General features: G+C 49.9%; 1 protein-coding gene across 23 annotated transcripts in view; it reads right to left on the bottom strand.

Moving 5' to 3' along the window:
• The window catches only part of MAPT (microtubule associated protein tau), a 135,680-nt gene that overhangs the window by 105,581 nt on the left and 14,606 nt on the right, over window positions 1-15,493 (bottom strand). The window lies entirely within an intron of this gene.

Below are 15,493 nucleotides of genomic sequence, written 5' to 3'. Positions count from 1 at the left end.
TGGCTCCAGAGGCTTTTCCTGATGACTCCAGGGACCTGCCCTAGCCTGGTCTGACTTCCCAGAGGGGATCCAGTCCCAACATTGGCCCTATATTTAGACCACATTTCCATCCCATTCTCAATGAAAAACCCTGAGTCGTGACAGAAGACAACCAATGCTGGAGAGAGGAGGCTTCAGGTAATGCCTGTTCTAGGCATCCTCTCCTTTAAGAAAAACTTTTATGTCAAGGTGCCTCAGCATAATAATACCTTTATTGCATATAGGTAGAATATAAAACTGACTTGTGAGACCACTGTGTGTGTGTGTGTGTGTGTGTGTGTGTGTGTGTCTGTGTGTGTGTTCTCTAGCTAGCCTCCAGGGACAGGACTCAGTTCCTCAGCAGCCCAGTGCCTGGCACAACAGGCATTCAATTAGACATGCTGGATATTTTCAAACTTTAAGGTATAATTTGTTTGGACACTTTGACTGGGTACTTTGATAAAACATCCCTAGTTAAAAGATGGCAACCAACAGGCATCAAACTAAAACCAACCTCAAAGAGCAAAATATAAGGCCTTTGTAACAAGAGTCATAGAGTTATGGCTGGACACGGTGGCTCATGCCTGTAATCCTAGCACTTCGGGCCATCTCTACTAAAAACACAAAAATGAGCCAGATGTGGTGGTGCACGCTTGTAATCCCAGCTACTTGGGAGGCTGAGGTAGGAGAGTTGCTTGAACCTGGGAGACAGAGGTTGCAGTGAGCCGAGATTGCTCCACGGCACTGCAGCTCCACTGCACTCCATCCTGGGTGACAGTGCAAGACTCCGTCTCAAAAAAAAAGCAGACTCACAGAGTTACAGAATCAGCCATTCTATGGAGCCAGAGAGAGGCCTCAGGGAGAATCTGTAACTCAAGAACACCCGCTGAGGGTCCCAGGCTTAGGTGCTTTGAACTTCACTAAGGGCAATCTTCTAGTTCCCTGGTCTTCCCTTCCAGGAGGACAACAGTCAGAATACCCCAAAGACGTCCTTCTTTCCCTAAGGTCTCAAAACCCTTGCCTCAAGAAGTTATTCCTAAAGTCTAGCTTGAATTCCTCCAGATAGAGTTTAAATCAGACAAACAGCCTAGGAGCATGTTACAAAATTCAAAAACTTCTAATTTAGTCACCATCACTGGAAAATAGGGATATTTCACAGAAATATGATTTCTGATTTATCTTGAAAAGTCAAGATGATCTGGCCACACTGGGCCCGCACTCCTGTGAGGTAGTATCATTGGCTTGGGGGTCTCACCAGTGCCACCCTGCATGGGGGCACCGGGTGACACGATGCTCGATTGAGCTTTCCCTCCAGGCTGGGTGACCAGAGGCCAGGCCCTGTGCATCCTCCAGGGGACGCTGTCCTGACCCAGGCTGGTGAGGCAAGGAGGGGCTCCATCTTCCTGAGCTCGCCGAGCTGCTAGTGTGCATGGGGAATGCTAAGCAGCCTCCAGCTCTGACCAGGTTTGTCTTCTAGGACTCACTTGCCCAGTGGGTGCCAGGACACCAGGTCTGGGTCTGGAGAAGAGAATTCTTCTGCAAGGCATGTTGATGGTCCTTTCTGGAAGAGAAAGCTTCCCAGGGTCTGTCCTGCACCAGGCTTTCACCAGTGAGAAACACCCCAAATTGACACCCAAACCTAAAAGGAGAAGCATAGAAGGGTTCTTGGCCCAATTATTTTAATTACAAGTCCTACTACCAGGACAACTAAGGGATTATCCCTAAACTTTCATTTAAAAGTCTGGGGAGGGAAGGAAGGAGTAAAAACTTTGGCAGTCAGATTTTTCTCACCTCCACATTTATTCCTTACTATTAATGACTTGTTCATCATGCTGTATAAAAATTGTGTAAAGATGCATACATTTGCCACTATAATTTACTATTATTATATAATAATTAGTAAGTATACACGGCATGCCAGGTGCTAAACAGCAGATGAGGGGCGAGGTGGGTGGAGGCTCCATGCCATGAGTTTGTGGCTAATGGAACCCCTCACGCTGCTGCTATCCTTCCTGGGTCCGGCAGTTGGATCCTGCAGAGGTGCCCCACTCTCTCAGGGACCTCAGAAATGTCCTCTATGTGTTAGGGATGGCTAAGGAGGGCGTATCTGCAGGATTCCCAGGCACTCGGAGGTGTATAGAGGTGACAGGACCCATGCAACCACCCCAGACCTTGCCAGAGTGCTGCAGTCTGGCATCTGCAGAGGGCCAGGGAAGGTCAAGGGGGCAGTGCTGAACCACTGAAAACAGCCATAGAGTTGGAGCTGCCAGGCAGAAGGTGCGCAGCTCAGGAGAGGAGACCCCTTGAGGCAGCAAAGATGGGGCCAGAGGGTCAAGACTGAGAAGAAGGCCACCTCAATGCCCTGTGTGGCCCTCATGAGCTGAGGACTGTGGGAAGGTGGCCTAGCCATTCTGAACCTCAGTTTTCCTGGGAGGTAAAAACAGAGACAGTATCTGCAAACTCAATAGGGCATTATGGTGAAGAAATGGGAGGACTCAGGAACATGTTAGCTGTCACAGCCTCAGCCACTGCCAACTCCAGCCAGGCAGCTGGTCAACATTGCCAAGCACCAGCCAGGTGACAGGAGGACAGAGGGCTCAAGGGAAAACCAAATCCACCCCCCCAAACAAAAGAAAAACACAAAAATATGCACTGGATCCGCTGGACATGTACAAAGCCTGTGCACGTACTGCCTGTGGACACAGCCCAGGAAGAGCACCCTGGCTCCTGTGCTCCACGCCTACAGCTCATCTGGAAGGTTCCCTGTCTATGGCAGCCAGGTAACCAGGCCAGCCTGCAAAGGCCTAGTAACAGAGCTTGTGTCTAAGATAGACCTTCATAGCTTTGTGCTGCCAGGCCCACCTGGAGTCCCCTTTAAGCCTTCTTTTTCTGTTTTGTTTGTTTTGAGACAGGATCTCATTCTGTTACTCAGGCTGGAGTGCTGTGATGCCAGCACAGCTCACTGCCGTCTCAAACTCCTGGGCACAAGTGATCCTCCCACCTCAGCCTTCTGAGTAGCAGGGACTGCAGGTGCATGCCACTATGTCAAGCTAATTTTATTTATTTTTATTTTTTGTAGAGACGTAGTCTCACTATGTTGCCCAGGCTGGTCTCGAACTCCTGGGCTCAAGTGATCCTCTGCCTTGGCCTCCCAAAGTGCTGGGATTACAGGCATGAGCCACTGCGCCCCACCCCCTTTAAGCCCTTCTGAGCTTTAAACCCAACCTGCCTCCACTCTGTGCCCAGCAGTGGGGGAAGGTAGCGAGGGGAAGGTAGAAACATGTAAAGGCAAAAGGGTCATCGGAGCCAGCTCTGGGTGTGAGCTCACCATCTTCCACAAGGCCGTTCATGGATCTGGCCTTGGGAACTGACCACAGTTCTCTTCGGGGTAGGGGCAGGTAAGGGGCCGGGATGAGGCTCTGACCTCTGCAGCGTGAGGATGCCAGGGAGGAGGGCGGGCGGGCACCCCTTCCTCTGGTTCTCTGTAGTCCTGGATGCCTCGTGTAAGTGAGAACACAATTGGTCCCAGGAGGACTGTCTCTAGAGAAGGCACCAGGGGCCCAGTAGAGGCAGGAGAGGCCAAGGGGAGGAAGGTAGGGAGCAGGCAGGGCTGAGCGGTGCTGAGGCAACAGGCAGGGTCAGGGAGATGAAAGACTCCCAGTACCACAACAAGGTACCACAGACCATATGACTCACAAACAACAATTTATTTCTCGCAGTTCTTTTTCTTTTCTTTTTTTGAGGTGGAGTCTCAGTCTGCAGCCCAGGCTGCTGCAGTGGGGTGATCTTGGCTCACTGCAAATTCCGCCTCCTGGGCTCAAGTAATTCTCCCACCTCAGCCTCCCGAGTAGCTGGGATTCCAGGCGCACAGCACCATGCCCAGCTAATTTTTGTATTTTATTTTAGAACAGACAGGGTTTCACCATATTGGCCAGGGTGGTCTCAAATTCCTGACCTCAAGAGATCCGCTGGCCTTGGTCTCCCAAAATACTGGGATTACAGGCGTAAGCCACCATGCCCAGCCAGTGTGAGCCAATTAAACCTCGTTTCTTTTTTTTTTTTTTTTTGAGACGGAGTCTTGCTCTGTCGCCCAGGCTGGAGTGCAGTGGCCGAATCTCAGCTCACTGCAAGCTCCGCCTCCTGGGTTTACGCCATTCTCCTGCCTCAGCCTCCTGAGTAGCTGGGACTACAGGCGCCCGCCATCTCGCCCGGCTAATTTTTTGTATTTTTTTAGTAGAGACGGGGTTTCACCGTGTTAGCCAGGATGGTCTCGATCTCCTGACCTCGTGATCCGCCCGTCTCGGCCTCCCAAAGTGCTGGGATTACAGGCTTGAGCCACCGCGCCCGGCCTCGTTTCTTTATAAATGATCCAGTCTCAGGTAGGTCTTTATAGTAATGTGAGAATGGACTAATATACTAAGAGTCCCTTTGTAACCTTGGAACCCATCTCTGGTTCTACAAACTGCCTTACAGGAAGCTTACTACAGCAGGCATATTTCCCCTTTGCTTCACACACCACAATGGCAGCTTATCACAGTAGGTGCTCTGCAGTGTGGCTAGGGGCCAGTTGCTGGCTGTGCTCTCTGCTTTACACAAATCACTGCTATTCCTTACAGCAGCCCTGAAAGAGAGGTGCTATGATTCCGAATCAGGCTCAGAGAGGTCCAGCTGCTTACCCAAGGTCACACAGCTAGTAGGGGCCAGCCAAGATCCAACCCCAGCCAGCCCTCCTCCAAAGCCTGGGCCCTTTCCACCACATCTTACTGGCTCTGCAGAGTGGCAGGAAGAGACAGGTAAATGCATCTCATGTTCATTTCTTTTTTTTTTTTTTTTTTTTTTTTTTTTGAGACGGAGTCTTGCTCTTTTGTCCGGGCTGGAGTGCAGTGGCCGGATCTCAGCTCACTGCAAGCTCCGCCTCCCGGGTTTTACGCCATTCTCCTGCCTCAGCCTCCGGAGTAGCTGGGACTACAGGCGCCCGCCACCTCGCCCGGCTAGTTTTTTGTATTTTTAGTAGAGACGGGGTTTCACCGTGTTAGCCAGGATGGTCTCGATCTCCTGACCTCGTGATCCGCCCGTCTCGGCCTCCCAAAGTGCTGGGATTACAGGCTTGAGCCACCACGCCCGGCCTCATTTCTTAAGTAAGGCGTGATAACAATAAAATGATTCAAGCAACAGCTGGAGGAAACGCTTCAGTGGCTGAGAACAGACAGGCCAGGTGCAGGGAGAGATGACGAATGACGAGCGCTCTAGCAGTTATTTGTGCTAACAGTGAGATGGACTGACTTTGGAAATGGAAAAGGAAGACAGTGAGAGAAGAAAGGGCCAAAGTGGACAGAAAAATGAAAGATGCTGGCTGGGTGTGGTGGTTCATGCCTGTAATTCCATCACTTTGGGAGGCTGAGGTGGGTGGATTACCTGAGGTCAGGAGTTTGAGACCAGCCTGGCCAACATAGTGAAACCTCCCTCTACTAATAATACAAAAATTAGTCAGGCATGGTAGTGCGCACCTGTAATCTTAGCTCCTCAGGAGGCTGAGACATGAGAATCGCTTGAACCCAGGAGGCAGGGGTTGCAGTGAACCGAGATCGTGCCACTGTACTCCAGCCTGGGTGACAGCAACGCTCTGTTAAAAAAAAAAAAAAAAAAAAAAAAAAAAAAAAGGCCGGGCACGGTGGCTCACGCCTGTAATCCCAGCACTTTGGGAGGCCGAGACGGGCAGATCACAAGGTCAGGAGATCGAGACGATCCTGGCTAACAAGGTGAAACCCCATCTCTACTAAAAAATACAAAAAACTAGCCGGGCGACGTGGCGGGCGCCTATAGTCCCAGCTACTCGGGAGGCTGAGGCAGGAGAATGGCGTGAACCCGGAAGGCGGAGCCTGCAGTGAGCTGAGATCCGGCCACTGCACTCCAGCCCGGGCGACAGAGCGAGACTCCGTCTCAAAAAAAAAAAAAAAAAAAAAAAACAAAAAAAACACAAAAAACTAGCCGGGCGAGGTGGTGGATGCCTGTAGTCTCAGCTACTCGGGAGGCTGAGGCAAGAGAATGGCGTGAACCTGGGAGGTGGAGCTTGCAGTGAGCTGAGATCCGGCCATTGCACTCCAGCCTGGGCGACAGAGTGAGACTCCGTCTAAAATAAATAAATAAAAAGATGCTGAAATCCTCCAGGATCCACAGGCTTCACCACATTATGGGTGGACGAAAGGGGCTGGCGGTTCTATGGCCCTTTCCCACACAGCGTTTGTCATTGGGAACTGCTCCCTCACCCTGGGCAGGAGACACCTTATTAACCTCACTGATACTTTCCAGCAACAAATGTCGCTTCTGTTATTTAGCACACTGAGGGAAGAGCAAATGGTCCTCTCATGGGCATCAGGAATGCCCGTGCCCCCTCCAGGAATTAGTGGGCATTCTCTAGGAAAATTTGCGTTAGTTTTTAAGCAGGGGCAAAGACAATTCAAATTCTCATTACAGAAGAAAGTGGGAATGTTCTGGAAGGCTGCTGCTGAGAGGACGCGTGTGTAAAACAGATCATGCGTCCCCATGACCGAAGTCTATCATCTGACAGGCCAAGCCTTCATTTTTTGGGATCTCAAATATCGATGCTTCCTGGCCAAGCCTCTCCCACGAGATGGCACCTCTGGCCAGGTGAGTCTGAGGGCCTGTCTCCAGGTGGCCCACACACTGGAGGAAGATGATGTGGGGCACAGAAAGGGATCTGCAGGGGAAGGACATCTGTGCTTTGCGATGAACCTGCTGTGTGACTCTGGGGAGGTAACTGTACCTCTCTGGACTTAGTTACCACATTTCTCAAGTGGCTCTGGCATCTGTTAAAATGCCAAACTCGTGGTCCTTAACACCTTATGATGCTGGCACCTCTCTGCGGACTTTTCTCAACGTAACCTCAGAAGTTGGGGAGGACTGAGGAGAAGGGAGGTCCTGCAGGGAGGAGAAAAGGGAAAGTGGGCAACTCCGCTGAAGGATGTCACACATTTGGGGGCTGCTCCCAACACTTTTACCTTTCTCTTTGGGCCCCTCCTTTCTCTTCCCTCTCAGTCCCCTTGTCAGATGATTGATGGGGATCACTGGGAGTTGGGGTGACTGTCAAGAAGGCAGAGGGGGGTTTGGGCAACAGGTGGGAAGCAGGGCCAGGTGGCCTCTCGGAGTTCTCCCACCTCACAGTTCTGGGGAGTTCAGGGTTCTGCAAGCAGAGTGATCCTTAATTAATAAACAGCAGAGCAGGCTCGGACTCCACGTCAGGAAAACTGCACTGAGCCACACTGGGCCACCCGTCCTCTGCAGAGCCCACGCAACAGCACGATCGTTAAAGCGGAACGGAGCCCTCTGAGGACTGGTGGGAACACCTCTGAGCACTGAAGTTCTGCATCTGAAAGAGAAACCCAGGAATGCCTTGCTGCTTCTCTGGGTGTGGAGACTGCCTCCAAAGAGCAGGGCCTTGGGGCTGTGCTCTCGGTCCCTCTGGGAATGTGGGGATGAGCTGAAAAGTGGGAATTCTGGAGGAACCAGAGACCACCATGGTGGGCCGACTGGGACAGGAGTGTGGGTAGGGTGTGAATCTGCCCACGGAAGTTACTCCAGCGGAGGCCTCCCTTTCAAACCAGCAGTGCTACCTGGCCCGGAGTGGCTGGGAGGATGAAATGTGGTCATCTAGGTGAAAGCACTAAGAGAAAACAGAGTGTTCCGGTTGTTTTTGATATAAAAGGATTTGGCATCAAGATCATCAAATGACACCAGTCAGCCTCACCTCAGGGAACGTGTCCACTGAGGTCTCATTGGAAATGCAGGGACCAGGGTGGCTCATGGGCTAGTCTGGGTTGTCACAACCATGACAAGGAGTAGATACTTCAGCACACTAGCCCACCTCCCTTCTCCTCCTGCCCACCCCCTCTGACTCCAGGACAGCGCTCTAAAGGTGCTGTGTTCAGTTTCATGCCTTATATATGCTGTACACACATACACTCACTCACTCACTCACACATGCTCACAGACACACTGCACACACATGTTCACAGACACACTGCACACACACACTCACATGCTGCACACACCCACCACACACACAACACACGCTCACACACACCACACAGACACATCACACACACGCTCACACACCACACACACATATCACACCACACCACACATTCTCAAACATACACAATCACACATTCACACATGCTCACACACCACACACATCACACACACCATACACACCACGCACACCTCACACAACTCACACACACCATACGTCACACATATACACCATATACCTCACACACACACTACACACACACAGACTCACATACATGCTCACACAGCACACCCCCCACCACACACATACACATTCATGCTTACACACCACACACACTCACCCCCATCCCCCCACACTTTGCACACACCACACACACACACACACACACACACACACACACACTCTTTCCAGTCTCTAACATGAGAGGGTTAGGCCAGATCAGAGCTTTTGTGACCAGGGACATTCGTCATGCCTGCCAGCATCACTTGAGGAGCCTTTTAAAAGAACCCTTCTTCCAGATATTCCCACCCTTTCCAAGTGTGCTGATGCCTGAGCATATACATGCATTCAGTCTTTTTAAAAAGGTAATTGGCTGGTCAGGATGACTCATGTTGTAATCCCAGCCCTTTGGGAGGCCGAGGCAGGAGGACTGCTTGAGTCTAGGAGTTTGAGACCACCCTGGGCAACACAGAAAGCCTCCATCTCGATAAAAAAAAATAGCTGGGTGTGGTGGCATGCGTGCCTGTAGTCCCAGCTACTCAAGAGGCTGAAGTGGGAGGATTGCTTGAGCCTGGGAGGTTAAGGCTGCAGTGAACCATGACTGCACCACTGCATTCCTGCCTGGGCAACAGAGAGAGAACCTGTCTCAAAAAAAAAAAAAAAAAAAAAAGGTAAAAAGTAATATTTAAGCATGGTAATAAAAAATTAATAGTAGAAAAATGGAAATGACATCTTCCTCCACCCAGTTTCTCCCTGCCAGAGGCCACCACTGAAAGTGGATTCTTGTTCTTCCTTCCAGAGTTAGGCTGTGTCTGTGTGGACTCCGTCACATGCACTGGCCTACAATGCACGCAGAGGAGAGTGCACAGTACCCGCCTTGCTGCTCACTGCTTTTCTCACTGGCCCGCAGGATCTCAGGGGCACCCGAAGCAGCACAGAGGGACCGCTCCATTCCTTCAGAGGCCACACTTATTTCACCAGTTCCATCCTGATGTTTTCCAGACTTCTGCATAACAGATGATTCACCAGTGTGTCCCCCTCATGGACGCCTCTGCTCACACGGAAAGGGTTAATTCTTGGAAGCTGCGGTGCTGTCAAAGGGCATCTGACAGATAGCTGCCCTTTGTTCCAGGGGTGTGGTCTTCCTCTCCCACTCATGATGCCCATACCCTCAGATCCCTAAGCAGCAGCATCTCGCTGTGGTTTTATCAGCAATCTTTTTAAGCTAATTTTTTTTTTTCCTGTCACTTGCCTGGATGGAATCAGCAGTCTTTTTATTATGAGAGAGATCAAGCACCTTTTCATGTTAAATCCCTCTTCCTTTCTTTATCCGTTTCCCGTGAGCTACCTGTTTTTCTCTGTTATCAGGCCCGGATATTTTGGGGCAATGCTGGGCTGTCCTAATACCCCCTGCCTGTTCCAGTTGACCCAGGTGCCTTAAAGCTCCAACAGTGTGGATTCTGTGAGCATCACAAAAGCCCAAGGGTTAGGGTCTCTCCAGGTGTCAGAGAGCCAATGGTGAGCGAGAGAACCCCCCCACTAGGGCAGCAGAAAAGCCTCATGCCCACTGATGCCAACAGCCTGGCATGGGGGCAGCCCTCTTTGTACAGGAAAATGGGCCACATTTGTCTTTTACTTTTGTTCCTTGTCCAAAGCATTTTAGAGTGTGATGGACATGAAATGATGGAGACAGTGTGCATCTACTTCCCTTGAAAGCTCCTCCAGGGAATCCAGAGCCAGCACCTTCCTGTAGCATCTGCCCCTCCCTGCCTTTCAGGCCTGTGGTAACATCTCCTCCTGCCTAACCTGGGCCCTGCCATCCTGCCATCAAAGTGGGGGGAGCCTGATGGGCTGTGAAATTCCCAGGGAAGGCTCAGGTATCAGAAATGCACTGAAGAGGCCGGGCACGGTGGCTCAAGCCTGTAATCCCAGCACTTTGGGAGGCCGAGACGGGCGGATCACGAGGTCAGGAGATCGAGACCATCCTGGCTAACACGGTGAAACCCTGTCTCTACTAAAAAAAATACAACAACAACAAAAAAAACTAGCCGGGCGAGGTGGCGGGCGCCTGTAGTCCCAGCTACTCGGGAGGCTGAGGCAGGAGAATGGCGTAAACCCGGGAGGCGGAGGCCGCAGTGAGCTGAGATCCAGCCACTGTACTCCAGCCCGGGCGACAGAGCGAGACTCTGTCTCAAAAAAAAAAAAAAAAAAAAAAAAAAAAATGCACTGAAGAACCACCTGAGCTCATTCTGTTAATGGCGATATTTCACGTGATTTATCTGGAAGGGTTGGTAACTGATATGGTAACAAATCTCACCTTGAATTCCCACGTGTTGTGGGAGGGACCTGGTGGGAGGTAACTGAATCATGGGGGCAGGTCTTTTCTGTGCTGTTCTCTTGATAGTGAATAAGTCTAACGAGATCTGATGGTTTTAAAAAGAGGAGTTCTCCTGCACAAGTGCGTGCTGTCTCTCTGCCTGCTGCCATCCATGTAAGATGTGACTTGCTCCTCCTTGCCTTCTACCATGTGAGGCTTCCCCAGTCACATGGAACTGTAAATCCAATTAAACCTCTTTCTTCTGTAAATTGCCCAGTCTCAGGTATGTCTTTATCAGCTGCATGAAAATGGACTAATACAGTAACTTAGCCTGGAGGTCCTGATTAACAGCTAATACCTCCACCCTTACACATAGCTTCTGTTTTGTAGTAAGCACTCAAATGGCTGTTGAAAGAATAAATCACGAAAAACTGTCTGACTGCCCTCTCTTTTGCCTAGAGGTAGTACAGTTCAAATTGGTTCAGTGGTACTGTGTTTACAAAGTCCACTTTCTGACAGCTCCAACCAGCTTTCTTGCAAATTTCAAAAGCCTCTTTCTTTGGGCCTGGGAACTAGGTTGGCCAAATAAAATACAGGAGGCCCAGTTAAATTTGAATTTCAGGTGAACAACAAGTAATATTTTTGGTGTGTGTCCCAAACATTGCATGGGGCATACTTATTGTTTTTGCTTCCTGTGACTGCTGTAGGAAAGGACCATAAACTTGGTGTCTTAAAACAACAGATATTCATTCCCTCACACTTCTGGAGGCCAAAGTCTAAAATAAGGATCACCAGGTTGAAGTTAAGGTGTCAGCAGGGCCACACTCCCTCTGGTGCTCCAAGAGAAAATTGGTTCCTGGCCTTTCCTGGCTGCTGGTGGCTGCCAGCAGTCCTTGGCTTGTGGCCACATCACTCCAATCTCTGCCTCCATCACCACATCGTCTTCTCTTCCGTATTTTCCATCTCCCTCTTCCTTCCTCTTACAAGGACGAGTGTGACTGCATTTAGGACCTGCCTAGATAATACAGGATAATTCCCCCATCTCAAAACCCTTAATTTAACCACATCTGAAAAGACCCCTTTTCCAAATCAGATCACATTTACAGGTTCTGGAGATTAGGACCTGATATCTTTGGGGGACATTATGCAGCCTATGCCAATTATTTGTTGTTATCTGAAATTCTAATTTACATAGATGCTCTATGTTTTAATTTGCTAATTCTGACAGCCCTACCTGGGACCACACCTATTAGGAGACAGTAAGGATTTAAGTGATTTGCCTTCAAATGGTCACCACCCTTCCTTGTTTGGCAGGGAGAGGCCAGTCCACAGACCCAACCCTGTTCATCAAGATCTTTTATCTTTGAAGTGGGGCTCATAGCTTACAGTGGCATTCCAGTTTTCAGGAGAATCTAAGGCATTTGGCTTAACTTTTGAACAGATCATGGCAAACAGTGCATGATTCCCACTTTTAGCACTCAAAACTCCAAATGCAGACCGGTTCCCCTCCACCTTCCAGGAAGGTGGAAAGATGAACAAATAAATATATAAGTTATGCATCTGTTCCCCTTTCTGTTCTCAAGTCTCTTTAAGAAAGGCTGTACTTTTTTGTTGTTGTTTGTTGGCTTTTTGAGAACAGGTCTCATTCTGACGCCCAGGCTGCAGTGCAGTGGTGCCATCATGGCTCGCTGCAGCCTCAATTTCCTGAGCTCAAGTGATCTGCCTGCCTCAGCCTCCCGAGTATCTGGAACTACAAGCGCACGCCGCCATGCCCAGCTAATTAAAAAAAAAAAATGTAGTGACAGGGTCTCCCTATGTTGCCCAGGCTGGTCTCGAACTCCTGGCCTCAAGTGATCCTCCCATCTAGGTCTCCTAAAGCGCTGGGATTCCAGGCGTAAGCCATTGCACCTGGCCCTGTTTTTGTCATTTGAGATAGGTTCTCGCTATATCGCCCAGGCTGGTTTCAAACTCCTGGGCTCAAGAGATCCTCCTGCCTCAGATTCCCGAGCAGCTGGGACTACAGGCGCAGCCACTCGCTAGCATGTGGCCTTAGGGGTTTTGTAGTCGATATTGAACTCACCCACTCATCCATTTATTCATTCACGAATCAATTACTGAGTGCTTATTCAGTGCCATGTGCTATGCCCAGCTCAGAGGACACAAAGATAAATAAAGCATCTCCCCGTGATGGGCGAGTGAGGGAGTCTGGATCCCTGGGGAAGCCCAAAGAGTGGAATTAGACAACATTGTGGAAATTAAACACAAATAACGGGCACTAGTAATGTGAAGGCAGCGTGATTCCATTTGATGTGAAACTAGAAGGATAGAAACTCATTTACCAATTATCTTTAAATTCTAGCAACTATTTTTAGCCTTTAGATGTGGAAAAAATAACTTGTATTACAGGATGTGTTACCTAACTGTCTGCTTTAACATGACGGTGGTTTTCCTCCTTCTGTCTTCTGGATCCCTGGAAATGTGGGTACACATGAGGCTCCCTCTGCCTCCTCCCACGGCCATATGAACTGCCGCCTCCTAGGAGAACCTGGCAGGGCTGGCAGTGCCCCCAGCTCCCCAGTTCAGCCCAGAAGGGGGCTGCCTGGACTCTGAGATTTCTCCCTTCACCTGCGGCTGCCTCCTGTCCCCATGACTACAGTGTGGTGAGCACTTTTTGGCACAAATTATGCCTCCCTGCATATACATCTTAAGAGTTTTTTTTTTTTTTTTTTTTTTTTTTAAGGAAAAAGCCATCTGTTGATGATTTATTTATCATATGGTATAAGTTCTCAAGCTGAAATTCCAGGTCTCTGCCCTATGAAAAACAAAATAGAAACAAAAACACTTTTTTCTTTGTCTTTGGGCAAGAAAAGCAGGGAGGCACTGGCAGTTTAATAAAGGGTAAGAGCCCTAGGCTAAAGCAGTGAATGGGAAAGCTAGGGGGAAGACCATGCCCCAGGGAGCAGAAACCCAGGTGTGAGAAGCACAAGTCCTGGGTTCGACTCTCCTACCAGCCTCAAATTAGCCACGGGACTCCAGGTGCCACTTGACTTCCTGAATCCCACTGAAGCTCCCTGAATCTCAATGTCCTAATCTACAGAAGAGGGGAAGGAATTTTTCACTCACAAGCTCATGTCAAGAATCAAATAAGATCATATAAACTGTAAAGTACTATCCACTTGTTAGTAATTTGGGGAGTGGGGGGACCTCCCAGCATCCTGATATCGCATCATGTGGGCTTCCCAAGTGTGAGGTCACACCGTGCCCCCATGTCACTCCCCTGTCTCAAACACCTAGAGGTTGACATCCAAATAAGAATATTAAAGTGACTCAGATTTATTATTTTTTTGAAACGGAGTCTCACTCACTCTGTCACCCAGGCTGGACTCGGCTCACTGCAACCACTGCCTCCTGGGTTCAAGTGATTCTTGAGCCTCAGCCTCCAAATAGCTGGGATTACAGGTAGTGCACCACCAGGTCCAGCTATTTTTTTTTTTTTTTGAGACAGAGTCTTGCTCTGTCACCCAGGCTGGAGTGCAGTGGTCCAATCTCAGCTCACTGCAACCTCTGCCTCCTGGATTCAAATGATTCTCTCCTGTCTCAGCCTCCCCAGTAGCCAGGATTGCAGGTGCATGCCATCATGCTTGGCTAATTTTTGTGTTTTTAGTAGAGACGGGGTTTTGCTGTGTTGACCAGGCTGGTCTCAAACTCCTGACCTCAGGTGTCTACATGCCTCGGCCTCCCAAAGTGTTGGGATTATAGGCATGAGCCCCCACACCCAGTCTAGTTATTTGTACTTTTAGTAGAGACAGGGTTTTGCTATGTTGCCTAGGCTGGTCTTGAACTTCTGGCTTCAAATGATCCGCCCGCCTTGCCCTCCCAAAATGCTGGGATTACAGGAGTGAGCCTCACACCCAGCTGACTTTGATTTTTTTACTGGGACTGACCTTCTAATCAGCCCAGATTGGATCAATATTTGTGTATCCAGAAAGCCAGGTCGTCCCAAGTGTTCTCTGCACATTGTGGGCCCAGTAGGAGGCAGGGCTTATCCCACTGGAAGGTGGCAGTCTCGGGAGTCTTGGTAGTGGAGTCCCTGTGACATGGGGTCCAGGTGTCGATCTCTGTGTTGCCACTGGGCAGCCCAGGGCACACTGGTTGCATCTGTCCCCCGGGTGTAGGGTGCTCGTGGTCTACGGCTATGACCAGTGTGCCCTGGGCTGCCCGATGGCGACAGAGATGCCCTCTGTCCAGCTCCTACTTTTGCACTCAGGGCTGTGTGCCAAGGTGCCCACACTCTGCAGCTCCCGCTGGGATCCAGAGGGGCCTATGCAGGCCGTGCTCAGGGCCAGGACGGAGGCTACTGTCCCCAGGTGGCTCCACCCTTCAGTTTTGGGTGCTTCTAAAACTTTTCTTGAAGAATGACTCAGCACTCACCCTTAATACAATGTACAGGCTGAAACGATCCCTCTGCCTGCTCCACCTGCTCCAAACCCTGATAAAACAGAAACTAGGGTGGGATCTCACATATGGTGTCTTCACTTTGCAGTTGGTGGATTTTTAAAATGTGGAGGAGAAGGTGGGAGGCAAGACCAGAGCTGAGAAATGACTCTTGCTTCTAGTGAGAGGGAGGGTGGCCGTGGGAAGTGCATTTCAATGCCATAAAGTACCTGTGAGGTTGCAAATTCTAAGTCATTCCACATGCAGAACCCCAGCCTCAGCCGTGTGGGCTCCTCCCTTCTCTGTTCCCCATCACTCCCCCTTTTCCTTGTCCCAGAGTGTGAACCACACTGGTGTAGACATGGGGAAAGTAAAGTGGATTTTTGAGGAAGGGGGATCAGGCGTGTAGCCCAACAGACTGGAAAATACAGACTCAGTCTCTTCACCTCCCCTCT

Source organism: Trachypithecus francoisi, unplaced genomic scaffold (assembly GCF_009764315.1).
Source record: "Trachypithecus francoisi isolate TF-2019V2 unplaced genomic scaffold, Tfra_2.0 Contig00057_ERROPOS647011, whole genome shotgun sequence".
Classification (NCBI taxonomy): Eukaryota; Metazoa; Chordata; class Mammalia; order Primates; family Cercopithecidae; genus Trachypithecus; species Trachypithecus francoisi.
Note: the sequence above shows the minus strand (reverse complement) of the source record. Positions and strands in the feature narration are given on the sequence as shown.